The following is a 12,257-nucleotide window of genomic DNA, read 5'->3' as shown; positions in this document are numbered from 1 at the left end:
AACAGTCAGGGCTGGTGCATCCCCAAAGGACTGCTGGAAGGAAAGAGGAGAACACAGGGTCTCTGTCACTCTGGCTTGGAAGGAGTGTGCTGCATAGTTCTCATTTTCTGCATGCATGATTAAAATTAAAGGAAAAAAATAATCTTGGCTCTAGCAGTGGGAACCACACAAATGTGGACTAAATGGAAAGCTGATTCTTTTCGCCTGTATGTCACCACTTCCTGTGACCTGAAGGGTAGGTTCATCTCAGACTTTCCTCCAGACAGGAAAGATGTTAATTACCCTAATAGAAGAAAAGCACCATGGTCAGTGTTTCATGGTATGCTTTCTGTGATTTACTTTAGGTGGGTCTAGCAACTTTCCAAAATCCCAGATCTGTTGGAGGCTTTCTCTGACCTTTCCTTGGAAGTTGAGGAACCCAAAAACTTGCCCAAAGTGACCTATGCAGCCTCTTATAAAGCCAAGTAAGGCTCCCACACAGGCCATGAGCCCTGTGTGCCACATGGAGGAAAGCACATGTGAAGCACAGGTGTATTTTATACTCTGTTTGGTGATGAGATTCATACATGCCATCCTCTCCCCCAGCCACAGGGTACAGCCAGATAGACTTCTGTTGTGTGATCAAGCACATCTCAGCTATCTATACACTTAATGGGGATGGATCCTCCTAGGGACCCAAAGGCCTGCCAGCTGCAGTGGGTGCTCTGGGGCTGTATCCTTGCTGCATGGCACTGCAGAGGGTATTCCATTAGCCCATAGCCCTGCTTCACATGCATGGGCTTCTGCTCTACTCACATTACCTGCATTTTCACCATCACACACCATGCAGGTACCAGCAGGCATCAGCTTGCTGTCAATTGTCTCCTTCAGAGACCACCCAGCTCCTCCACACGGGCACTGTCTGTGTTCCAGCTCTCCATCAACAAACAGGAAGTTGTAGCCCGAATAACGATGCACTTCACATGGCGCCTTAGCACAAGGTTACCATAGTGAATAGGCTAGAGTTTAACTTCCAAAGAATGGAGTTCAAATTCTGGTTTTGGTTGCAGAGGGAATTATGTTTAAAGACCTCTTAATTCCTTGGCAAGCCTTCCAGCGCCTGGGGTTATCAGTGCTAAATCACACCCCCAAACCCAGAGCTGGGTTCTCTCTTGAGATGGAACTTATGCAGAGACTTTTAGGGATTTTTGTTTGCATGCTTACTTTTTAAGTGGGACTGTTTTTCAGTTTAATTTGGGGATGTTTGTGAAAGATGTCTGTTTTCTGAAAGTTGCTGGGAGATTTGTGTAAAAAAAAGTTAAACATCCTTCCTTCTGGTTAAAAGGTACATGGCACCAGAAAATGTAACTGGGAGAAGGAGTAAGATGTACAAAGGAGAATGGGGAGCATAAGCAGCCTAAACCAGAGCTGGCAAAAGACATTCAGAGGGATTTTTGAATGGAAATTTTTTTTTGTTTTGCTTTTTACATGAGTGTTACATTTTTTCTAGGACAAGGAGGGAAGAAAGTATCTGATGGTGTGGGCCAGAGCTGATATAGCCACCTTTTTGCTGACTTTTGCATATCTCCCTTGCTCAGAAGTACAATTATGCTTTGAAAGAGAAGTTCGCCCAGAAGTGTAAGGTATGACAAATGCCTCAGCTTCTGCCTGCACCTTACATTTCAGTTCTGGGTCAACAGTCCCCCATTTATGATACAACAGAACACACTTTGTTCTGCTCCAGTAGCAGCTCTCGACTGAGTTTTACCAGCTCATTAGGAAATTAGATGATTTGTCTAAACCTCTAGGCAAGGGACACATTTTTTAAGCAAGTATGGAGTGTTCAAGTGATGCCAGCAATAACAATCTGTAAATTACAGATGAAGGTGCACTGAGCAAGCAGTGTGTTATCTCTCTGAATTTTTGCACATTTTGGCAAATTCATTAAAGAAGGGGCTGGACTGTCAGCATTCATTTCAGTTTTGCAGTGCTATGGCTTTCTATTTATAATGGTCATGAAAGAGGTCCTGAAGGCAGCGTTTCTTGTCAGTGAATTAAAATTCCCTCATATCTGCAGTGTTTGCTTTAATTTAAATATTTGTCATGGTTAAGGAAAGATAGCCTGAGAAAGAGGGAGGAAAGCAAGTTTTCTAAGTCCCATCTTCTTGCAAGTTTACTTGCATCTTCTTCCTGTTAATGATCAAACTTACATCCCTCTGTGAATGGCTACAATACTCTAAGGATGCCAAAATGGGTAGCAGCTCATGGCTAAGGGGATTTCACTTCATGCAGTTCTCTTGCAGCCTTGCATGTTGATGTGCAGAGTCTAACCGCTCTTGTTTATAGCAACTGATCAAATGTAAAGTGCCTGCCTCAAATGCTGAGGTGATTTCCTGATGTCATCCCTAAGTGGAGCAGGAGACATGCACTGTTTCCAGAAAGATGCAGTTCAGAGCTCTGATGCTCCCAGCTGCAGAACTGCCCACTGCTCCCTAGTGCAGGAGCTGTGTTTTTGAAACAAAAACCAGTGAAGTTCAAGTCACATAATAAGCATCATAGGCTGCTCATATTTAGTTCCCAGTGTATACCTTTGGGCAACATTCACACTCTCCAGTGCCCGCTTATTATTTTGTTTTCTAATACTTTACTGAGATTTGGATTGGCACTAAAGCCCAAAAGGGAAGAATCTAGCTGTCAGACAGTGAGTAGCTCTAATGAGTGTAAGGTGTGGATGGAAACCACACAGTTGTCATACAGCAGCTATGACATAAAAGATGCTATTGCTTCCATACTTTCTCCCATAAGGGAGAGAGTTATTTTAGGAGAGCAGAAGATGTGATTACAGGAGACAGCAACACGGAAAGTGTCATTGAATGCTCTGTATGCTGAAATGGAGTAGTGTGCAGGAAGAAGGCTGTTAGAAATATTTTGATAAATACTTAGTTCATGGAAGAATAACAAAAATATGTAAGAATTGATTTAACATGGCTGACTGACCTGTGCAGCATTGTCCAGCTGAGGAACACAAGATTCACAGTGCACAGCTGAGGTTCTCCTCCTAGCCCTGAGACTAGTTTTCTCTAAGACCTCAAATTGTAATTTCCACTGATTTCATACTCTTTGGACCAGCGACATGTGCCTCAGTTTCCTCATCTCTAGAATGCTGCTGTTTGCTAACATAATTCCAGATCATTGATTATAAATTATATATAGGACCCTGGAGTGAATAGTTATGAAAGTCTGACATATTGATTAATCATCACTGTTCTTAGGCTCCTGGTCCTTTTCTGCACAATGGCAGAATTTGCAGCCCTGTAAGAGGCCTGTGTAAAGACCAAGCTTCCCTTTCAGTGTCTGAGACTTCTCCCACCAGCCTTGGTGCTCAGAGATTGCCAGCCTGTGGCGATGCCAACTCAGCTGTTACCCCCATGCTCTCAGGCCTTGCACCCTCATGCCAAGTGCCAGTCTCCCACAGGCAGTGACAGCTGTTGAACTGACTTGGTAATAAACACCAGGGCAGACACTCTGTAATAAATTAATCTTCATGCAGTCTGACGACTATAAAGAGTAGTCCTAATAAGTAGCATCTTTTTCCATAACAGCACCATCTCATGGGTGTCTGTATCTCAGGAACCCTTCATGCTCCCCATGGTCAGTAGATATGGTGAGCTCTACCCAGTTGCTCTTGTAAAATCTCATCTTCCTCATGGTGCTTCAGGGAATCTGTGCCCTTGAAAAGGTTCAAGAGAATTAAGTAAATCCATGCTTTAAATAGGCTGTATTACAGAAGATGACCTGAATGATGAAACAAAAGACAAAAGTGTGCAGGTGACGAGTACAAGGGAAAGGACATAAAAGAGGAGGCTGATATACAGCTCATTTGGCACCTGCAAGTCTTCTGGCTGTGTTGAGCACAAACCTGAGTGAGGCAGGTGCAGAAACCACACTTCAAACCTCCTGCAACTCCTCCAGTGGATTTGCAGGGAAGCAGTGGCGGTCTTTCCTTGACAGATTTTTCCCATCCCCAGTGTGTAACTGCAGAAATGCCAAGCTGTAGTCTCTAGGCCTGCACGGAAGCACAGAGACAGCCCTTCTCTGGGATGCAGTGGGAGGTGTGGGGGCTGCCTTCTGCTCCATTTTAGCAAGGGAACATCTCTACAGCTCTCCATACCACCTTCTGTAGAATGACAACCAACATATGACTTGGGATTGAAATCCTTGCAGCTGATGGAAAAACAATTAGGATCTCATTAAAATTCTCTGTAGAGAGCCAAGTAAAGGAAGATAATGTCAGAGGAAAGGTGATACGTAGGACAGTATGGAGAATTCTCTGAAGTTAAGCCTGTCATTAGGCAGGAGCACAGAAGGTGCTAATTGTGAAGTGCATTTCATTCATCCCACAAAGAATAATTAACGGTTTCCCTTCTGCCTTCACTGAAATGAATTGATTCAATGCATATGCTCTCTTGTTAAGGCAGGAGTTGTCATACCCTGGATCCTTATGTGCAGAAGAATTTTACTGCTGGGTTTTTTCCCCTGCTGATTGTCGAACAGGATGCATTATTAGTCATGTGAGGGAATGCTGTTTTCATTTAACTCTTTGTGTGTCTTCATCTGTTTCTGTTGCAAAAATTATTGACCCAAGTTGTGAAGCATTGGCACAAGCATTGGAACTATCCTTCAAATAAGCACATGCTTAAATTTTGCCCTAAATAGGGAAGAAGGGATTAGAGGTTGCTCCTACCCTGAGAGTGTGCAAAGATATGCTGGAGGGAGGGAGCACAGTGTAAAGAAGTACTTCTTTGTCACATGTGGGCTTCCAGCAGTCTGGCAGGGTGCTTTGTTTTCTTAAGATTTATATCCAAGATGATCCAGCCATTGGGAGAGAAATCATAGCTCTTGCAATGCGTACGCTCTGACCTGTCTTGCTGTCCTGATCACTCTCACTCCTGAGCAATACTATTGTGACAGCGTCAGCTGCTTTGCAAAGCAAATCTTAGCCTCACCAGGTCTGGTTTGAGTGTTGCACAGCTTCCCAAACTCCCACATTCCTCATGAAATTGAACTAGAGCTGATAGTCTTCACTTCCTTTTAAACTTGAGAAGATAGCATTGTATCTTACTATCCAGCTGATGGGTTGTACTCCAGTGGTGGCTACATTTCAAGGCTGGGGTGAAGGCCCATGTGGCCTCTCAATTTTGCAGAAGTAATTCAGATTGATTAGTTAGAGATTGCATCCTGGCTGAAAATTCTACCTCCAAGTATAGAGATAATGTCATTCTACACATTCTGATACTTTTGCTGGAGTCTCTGTAAGAGAAGCTATGTGTGTACAAGCTGGTGTGCTTGCTATTAACTGAAGTTCTTCATCCAATTCATACCAGCGAGAGCTCAGAGAACCACTCTTCCCCTTTCACTTGGTCTAGGCATCTTCAGAGTTTGGGGAAGTTTTCCTAGGACACTGTGCTCTTGATGGCTGCCAACAACACTAGCAGATGACTGGCTCTGAGGCTCATGACAGCTGCAGTGCAAACCAGGTTGCTGTACACTTACACAGGCTCTCCACTGCACTGCTGTCCCACTGTTTGCAATGCACCAGTGTGGCTAAAGGTGTCCTTTCATCCACACAGTGGATTCTTCTCACTGTCACTTTGGGCATACAAGAGGAGGCTGCTGCAAAGTGCCGCCTTATTTTCAGCACTGTAGATTCCTGCTACCACTTCTGTAGCATGTGGGCTCTGAAAATACTGAGCCAAATTCCTTCCAAATGTTTGCGTGGACTCTTGAGGCAAAGGTATAAGATGCCCTGCATCTCATTGTCTTTTAACACAAGCTGAGACAGCAGCACCCTGTCCTTAGTCCCACCATTTCCACTGAGGCACAAGCAGCCTTATTTGCTGGAAACCAGACAACATCTGTATACCCATGTCTCCCTGACCTGTTCTGTCCAGCCCTTGGTTCACCAGTCAGCCCCACAACTGATGACTGTTAGGCTTACATTGTTTCTATATAGCCCCTTCTGTCCCACTATTGCATCCAGTCCAAGTTGGCACACATGTAATCTGACAGAAATTGGACTGGAGAGAAGAAAGAGTTCAGAGAATAAAAAGGGATATGTCAGAAACAAGTTCTCTCTCATTTCTTAAAGCACTGACACTATTCCAGGGCTAAGCACAATGAGTTACACATGAAGTCACTTAGGAAGGATCTTCTTTGGTCTGGTTTGCCTGTGACTAAATAGTCATTAGTTGGACTTTGCCCAACCTATTTTCATTCAGATTCCTCACCATCTATCTATGAAACTTTCCTTCCTCTGAATGAGCCAGAAAGTTATAGGCAATCAAAGGTGATAATCAAGCAGGCGGAAGGAGGTGCCTTTGGTGCTTTGCTAGTGGTGGGAGTAATTGGTGCACTGGTAGGACCAGAGGGATGTCTGTGAGGTGTGAGCAGGTGGGGTGTATGAGGATAAATGCATGCACGCTGCTGCTGTAGCAGATGCTCTCTGTCAAGCAATCAAGAAATCCTTTTTTATTGGAGTCAGACAGCTTTTGGCTTATGGGATCAGGAAAGCTTGTGAGGATAGGTCATAATCTTAGAGGCCTCCAGATACTTTTACAGTGTAATGGAAACAGCTAGAGAAGTTCCTAGGCAGATGAGGAACAATTACCCATCCCAATCTCTCCAACTGGCTGAGGTGCCTGTCTTGGTTTCACTTCTTTGTGAATTGAAGCAGCAGATAAAGTCATTAAAAACAAAGTCTGCAGGCAGGTCCTTGCATTACCAAAAGACATTGCGATTTTCGACCAACTCCTGTGCAGCAAGCAAGAGACATTTCTGTAAGAGTTATGAATGCAGCTCTGTTGCTAGAGTAGTGGGAAGGGAGAATCTCTATTGGTTTGGGGATAGGAGGACACCAGCTTTCAAAATTTTGTAAGTATCACTGGTCTTTATATGCCTAACAGAAAAATGTCTCATGCTGGACACTTTTAAACCTTGTTTTGGTTTTCCTAGCAGAAGTAGAAGAGCTATTTCTAACGTGCAGTTCATCCTTACAGGCACATTGACTTAGAACTTAATCATAGTTCTGGCCCCAGATCATTCCAGTGCATCTGCTTCTCTGTCTGTGGGAGTCTTAAAGGATACTTCATAGCTGTCCAAGCAAGTACTTAAAAATTGTATCATATAAAGGCAAAATAACTAGGTAGCATAATCCAGAATGATCCTAAGGGAAATGGAGGTGGAATAAGTGTTTCAAGTCCTCAAGTGAGTCCTATAAATTTCACCTAAAATATAGATTATTGTATGTCAGGCATGGAGTATTATTCATAGTAGATGTGCACTAAAGATGTACCTACCTATTTTCATCAGGGGAATGCTGCAGAAAGATACTTCCTGCTTTGCCATGGACAGGACTCTTACAGTTACATAATGTGTAAATAAATGTAAGTAAAATATTTTTCAGCCATATTCTATTCTATTCTGCTGCATGATCTGTCTGTAAGTATGCTTGTTTTCAAATTGGTTTCCAAACAGCCAACACTCTTTTCCATGTCAGAAGCCCTTGATAACTCAAGAAGAATGGTGCAAATTATTTACAGTCTCCTTATATCCTCCCAGGCAAGATAAATATAGAAATCTTTAGGCCTAAGGTGCGAGATGCAGTATTCATGAGCAAATATGGAATTCGTCTCACTCAAAATGTCATTAGATCAACTGGTGAATTAAGATGGAAATGGAGCTAAGAGAAATCCTGTTGGAGATGGGTTGGGGGGAGGGATATGTCTTGTGTGTGCTGCTGGGTTCCTTGCAGGCTTGTAGAAAGGCCAAAAACAATGAGGTCTGAGACCATATAAAGTTTTAAGTTATATGAAGCTTGATCCAAAGCTCAGTGAAGCTGAAGAAAATCCCCCATGGTGCATGAATATTGGATGTCTTATGGGATTTTCTTTATTTGAAGAGCAATTATCTCAAATGCAGAGACATAAGAATTCCACCAAACCTCAGTCTTGCTCTGTATGAGGGTTGCGACGGATAAGAGGGGGCAGGATTTGCTTGTCCTCTCAAGGTGAATATGATAGAGTTAATTTCTGAATCATTCCATAGAGTCACATCCAACAGGACAGAGAAGTCAGTAAGGCTCTCTACATGGAGCTGCGAGAGATGAAGATAAGAAGCACATACCCCCTGCCTGCCATGGACAACCAGAGAAAGAACAGAGGGAAACAGGTCTGACTCTGCCTAATCATCACCTCATCTTCTCAGGAGCAGAAAGCCATCACAGACAGGCAGCAAGCTGTGTGTCTGTCACAGATGCAACACATTCCCTCTCTTTTGGAACAAACTAAGCACAAAGTATTGCAGTGTAAGTGAAACCTTTAGCAGAGGTTCAGCTTTAAAACTACACATATTAATGCCCTGCATAATAGTTTACAAATAGGAATCATGTGTTTTGTTTTGACATTATAGTAATCACTGGTACTTGGAAGCGATTCTACAATCACAGAAACTCACTGCTGCAGCCTGAAAAACCCTCTCTTCCTGCTAGGACTCCAAGAAGAACTGCTAACCATTTATATGATCACTGGGCAAATGATACAGCACAAATCTGTTGAGCAACAGGCCAATGAGGTGCATGGAAATCAGCAAGTAGTAATACACTACCCCAGGAATAAATACCATGGTATGCAACACCTCTGGGGCCAAAATGTTAGTGCAAAATGTGTACATAGAACTGTGAACAGCCTGAAGGGATAAGGATCTGTATTGACAACATTGCTTACAATTACATGTCATGCTCAGTAATTACATTTTAAAAATGGGTTTTTTTGTTCAACACATGGCTAAGGACTGATTTACAATCTGATTCAAACTCCTAGATGAATTGCAGTTATTCTGGCACTTATTAATTTTGTAAATTGATGTGCACGAATTTATCTCAGAATATCCAATCTGTTTTTTATAGCTGCTATTTTATTCCTCTGTGATTGCTCTAGGATTGACTTTGCTTGCCAATACTTACACGTTAAAAACAATTTTAGTATATTTGTTGGCTTAAATGTAAGATTGAGGGCAGGGGTTGTTTCATTTGTGATTTCGAGATTTTTTTTCTCTCCATCTTCCTAATTTTTTCTATTAATTTCTAGTTCAGTTGATCTAAGTCTGTGGTATATCGAACTTTCCTATTAAAGAAATAGCAGCAATTTTCCCCAAATAAGCAACACTTGGTGATGCATCTTCTATTTGGGCAAGAAGGAAGAATCCAAGCAGGAACAGTGTTCTTCAGCAAGGGGAAATGTCACCAGTGAAACATCATAGCACTGCTATGAGGATCTCAGCTGAATGGGACTGGTGGACAAGAAGACATTGGCCTTTGCTAACACGATGTATCCTCCTCTCTGGAATCTTTTTTATTTTCCTGAAGGGATGCCTCCACTGGGGAGGGCAGCAATCTGAGCCAGAATCAACATCAGGGATCAAGGAAACCATAGGAAAAGGGGTATTTCTACTCTGCCATAGGCAGAGTAAGAAGATTGGGATTAGCTGCCGAAGTCAAAGTCAGATGCTTGCTAAGAGAACATTAGGGGCATCATCAGTGGGGAGGAATCATAGAACAAAGAATGGGTAAGGTTTGAAGGGACCACAGTGGGTCAGCTGGTCCAACCTCCCTGCTCAAGACCTATTTAGGCAAAGAGCACATGCACAAAGGGAATGCATGAACACTGTCAATTAGAAGGTTTCTGATTGTCAGAACAGTGACAATCTAGAGCCAGTGAGAGAAATGAGAAGAGGAAAGCTTACTTGTGGAGGTGGAGCAGATAATCTCAAGACTGGGTGCTGTGCCTCTGATAGATCCAGGACTCAAGAGTTAACTCACACTGTTACCTGAAGGCTCCTCTGTGGCATGATGAGGTCCTGATGCTTTGTGCAGTTTCCCACCATCCTCTTATTCTCCTAGAGGCAAAGTCTGGCAGACAGGATTACCCAGATCCTACCTTGCAAGGCTCCTGGGACTTTCCAAAGGGCTCTGACATGTTCTGGTCAAGAGCAGACTGAATTAATAGTCAGCCCAAGCTGAGGTGGAGAAAACCTGGACTTCAGATGCTGGAGATGTTCAACTCCAAGGCACCCTTTGGAGTACTCTAGCAGGTAGAACATAAATGGAGCCTGTGACCCCCAATCCTTTGTGAGCTTTGCAATGGTTAGTTATGGTAAGCAGATGTTTTGGGCCCTGTAGGTTTTCATGCACTTTCCAGACTCAAGATTCTAAACTTGGAGTGTTTAGGAAAGAACATAAATAGCCTTGGGCTTTGCTGAAGTGTGAAAAACTTCAGGCTAGATTTTTGCAATGCTACGTGAGTGTTGTTTTACCCTTGTGCCTCCATCCAGCCACCAGCCAAAAACTCTGTGTGAAATGGGTCTTGATGTCAGTGTAGAGTGGCATGTGATTCCCTTATAATTTGAGGTGAGCTGAGGCTTTAATAATGAAGCCTCACAGAGTGGGACTGTGAGGAGAAAGAAAGAGAACATGCTATGTTCTTTCAAAAGATTGCAGGGTTTCCTTAATATCTGCTCCCCAGAACCATCTGGAAATCTCACTAAGCCACCCAAATGCTTTCCAGGGTTTTTGCTTCATGGAAGCATCCTCAAGACTGGAAGTCCTTGACTTCTAGACAAAATTTTTATTTCCAATAAATTGAGCTGATTGGTTACTGCCATTAATTCTTTGCTGGTAGAAATAACAAAGAAAAATATTTTTTCAATTATTTTTCAAATGACAGGATAGAAAATAAGTAAGCCCTACCGTCGTGGCACCAAGATATGTAGGCTAGTTGTGCTGGTTTAAAGGTGAACCAGCAGGGGAAATGAACTCACCACAAGAGAGATTATAAGTCAGAGCTAAAATTTAATAATAATATTACAATAACAACACTGACACACAAGGGAAATTGCTTTCAACTCACAAACCCCCAGAAGTATAACCCAGTGTCCTGGGGCACAAACCCAAGGGGGTTTGTTTGCCCTTGTGCTGAGACCCCTGTAGTTCCCCCAAGTCCAGAGCAAAAGGAAAAGAAAAACCTGTTGGTGCAGGCAAAGGCTGTGGTCTGGGCAAGAGCGGGGATCTCCTCCTGTCAAGGTCCTGCTGCTGCTCTGGATCCGATGAGAAGTTCCCGAGGTCTTCTTACCCACCACTTATGTACCCTCAGGGAGCACCCAGTCCCTCCCCCTGGGCGGGGACTCACACAATGGGTGATTAACTCTGGGAGCCAGGGGGTGTTGAACTGTTGATGGCCCATTAGCAGCTCCACCCCCCTCAGGCTGGATGTGAAGGTGATAATGGCTCCCTGGGCAGCTGCTGCTAATGGCCCATTGACCTTGGGGAATGAATAGAGGGGGTAGAATACACAGCTTTGATCACCCCCACACAGGGTTGGCTGGTCCCTCCTGCTGAACTAGGACACTAGTTCTCAAAACTAGATAACAGATAATTCTACTTTCAAATATTGGAAAAATATTTTAAAAATATGAAGTTACTGTGTAAAATGTAATAGAGTAAGTGAACATAATCTGAGTGGCTCGGAGATACAATACAAGGATGTGATACAGTGAGGAGTGGCAGCCCTTTAGGTAGATATTGCTTATGGATATCTCCATGTATTGATGTCTTCACTAGGCCTGAACTTGTTAGGCATGACACTTCAATCTCAGAATAGATTACTGCAATAGCTTTTTACCTCAGGACGTACAAATTCCATCCTACTAACTTCACCATAGATCAATTTTTATGATACGTATAAATTCCCTGTTATGGACATCAAAACCTGATCATGACTGGACTGTCAATAATGTTTTTTAGTTCTTTCATACTGCTGGGCTTGGTTTTCTTTCCCTGCATTTATATATGTTTTTTGTAAGTGGATGAAATAGGTAAGAGTCTTGTATCATGCTGAAAGACAAGAAAATATGAAAGCACTTGTATGTTTTGATCTAATGTGGTGCAGAATAGCCTTTCAGACTCAAATAGGACCATCCTCTTTTGCCTTGATCTGAGGCAGACTCAACAAAGGAATATTGGCACTGCAGAAATTGTTTCCACACACATGAGCTGCCTAGGAAATACAGGCTGAGGGAAAATTTACAGAGAGTGCAAGAGAGAAAAGAGTGAATTTTAAATGCCTGGAACAAAAAATACTAAGAAAACAATATGCCGTCTTCTGCCTAAAGGCTTAATGAACTTTGGCCTGAGCCTTCTGGCTTGAGGAACTTTGGATCCTGCTACC

At 43.0% G+C, this 12,257-nt stretch overlaps 1 long non-coding RNA gene across 1 annotated transcript; it reads left to right on the top strand.

Annotated features, from left to right (window-relative positions):
- The first annotated feature begins 1,030 nt into the window (after window positions 1-1,030).
- Window positions 1,031-9,161, top strand: LOC139668436 (uncharacterized). Its single transcript, XR_011697058.1, has 4 exons — window positions 1,031-1,622; window positions 7,348-7,421; window positions 8,083-8,341; window positions 8,446-9,161. It is a non-coding gene; the product is annotated as an uncharacterized lncRNA (long non-coding RNA).
- Window positions 9,162-12,257: the final 3,096 nt, after the last annotated feature.

The sequence above is a fragment of the Pithys albifrons genome, chromosome 2, assembly GCF_047495875.1.
Source record: "Pithys albifrons albifrons isolate INPA30051 chromosome 2, PitAlb_v1, whole genome shotgun sequence".
Lineage (NCBI taxonomy): Eukaryota > Metazoa > Chordata > Aves > Passeriformes > Thamnophilidae > Pithys > Pithys albifrons.
This window is presented reverse-complemented; position numbering and strand designations above follow the sequence as displayed.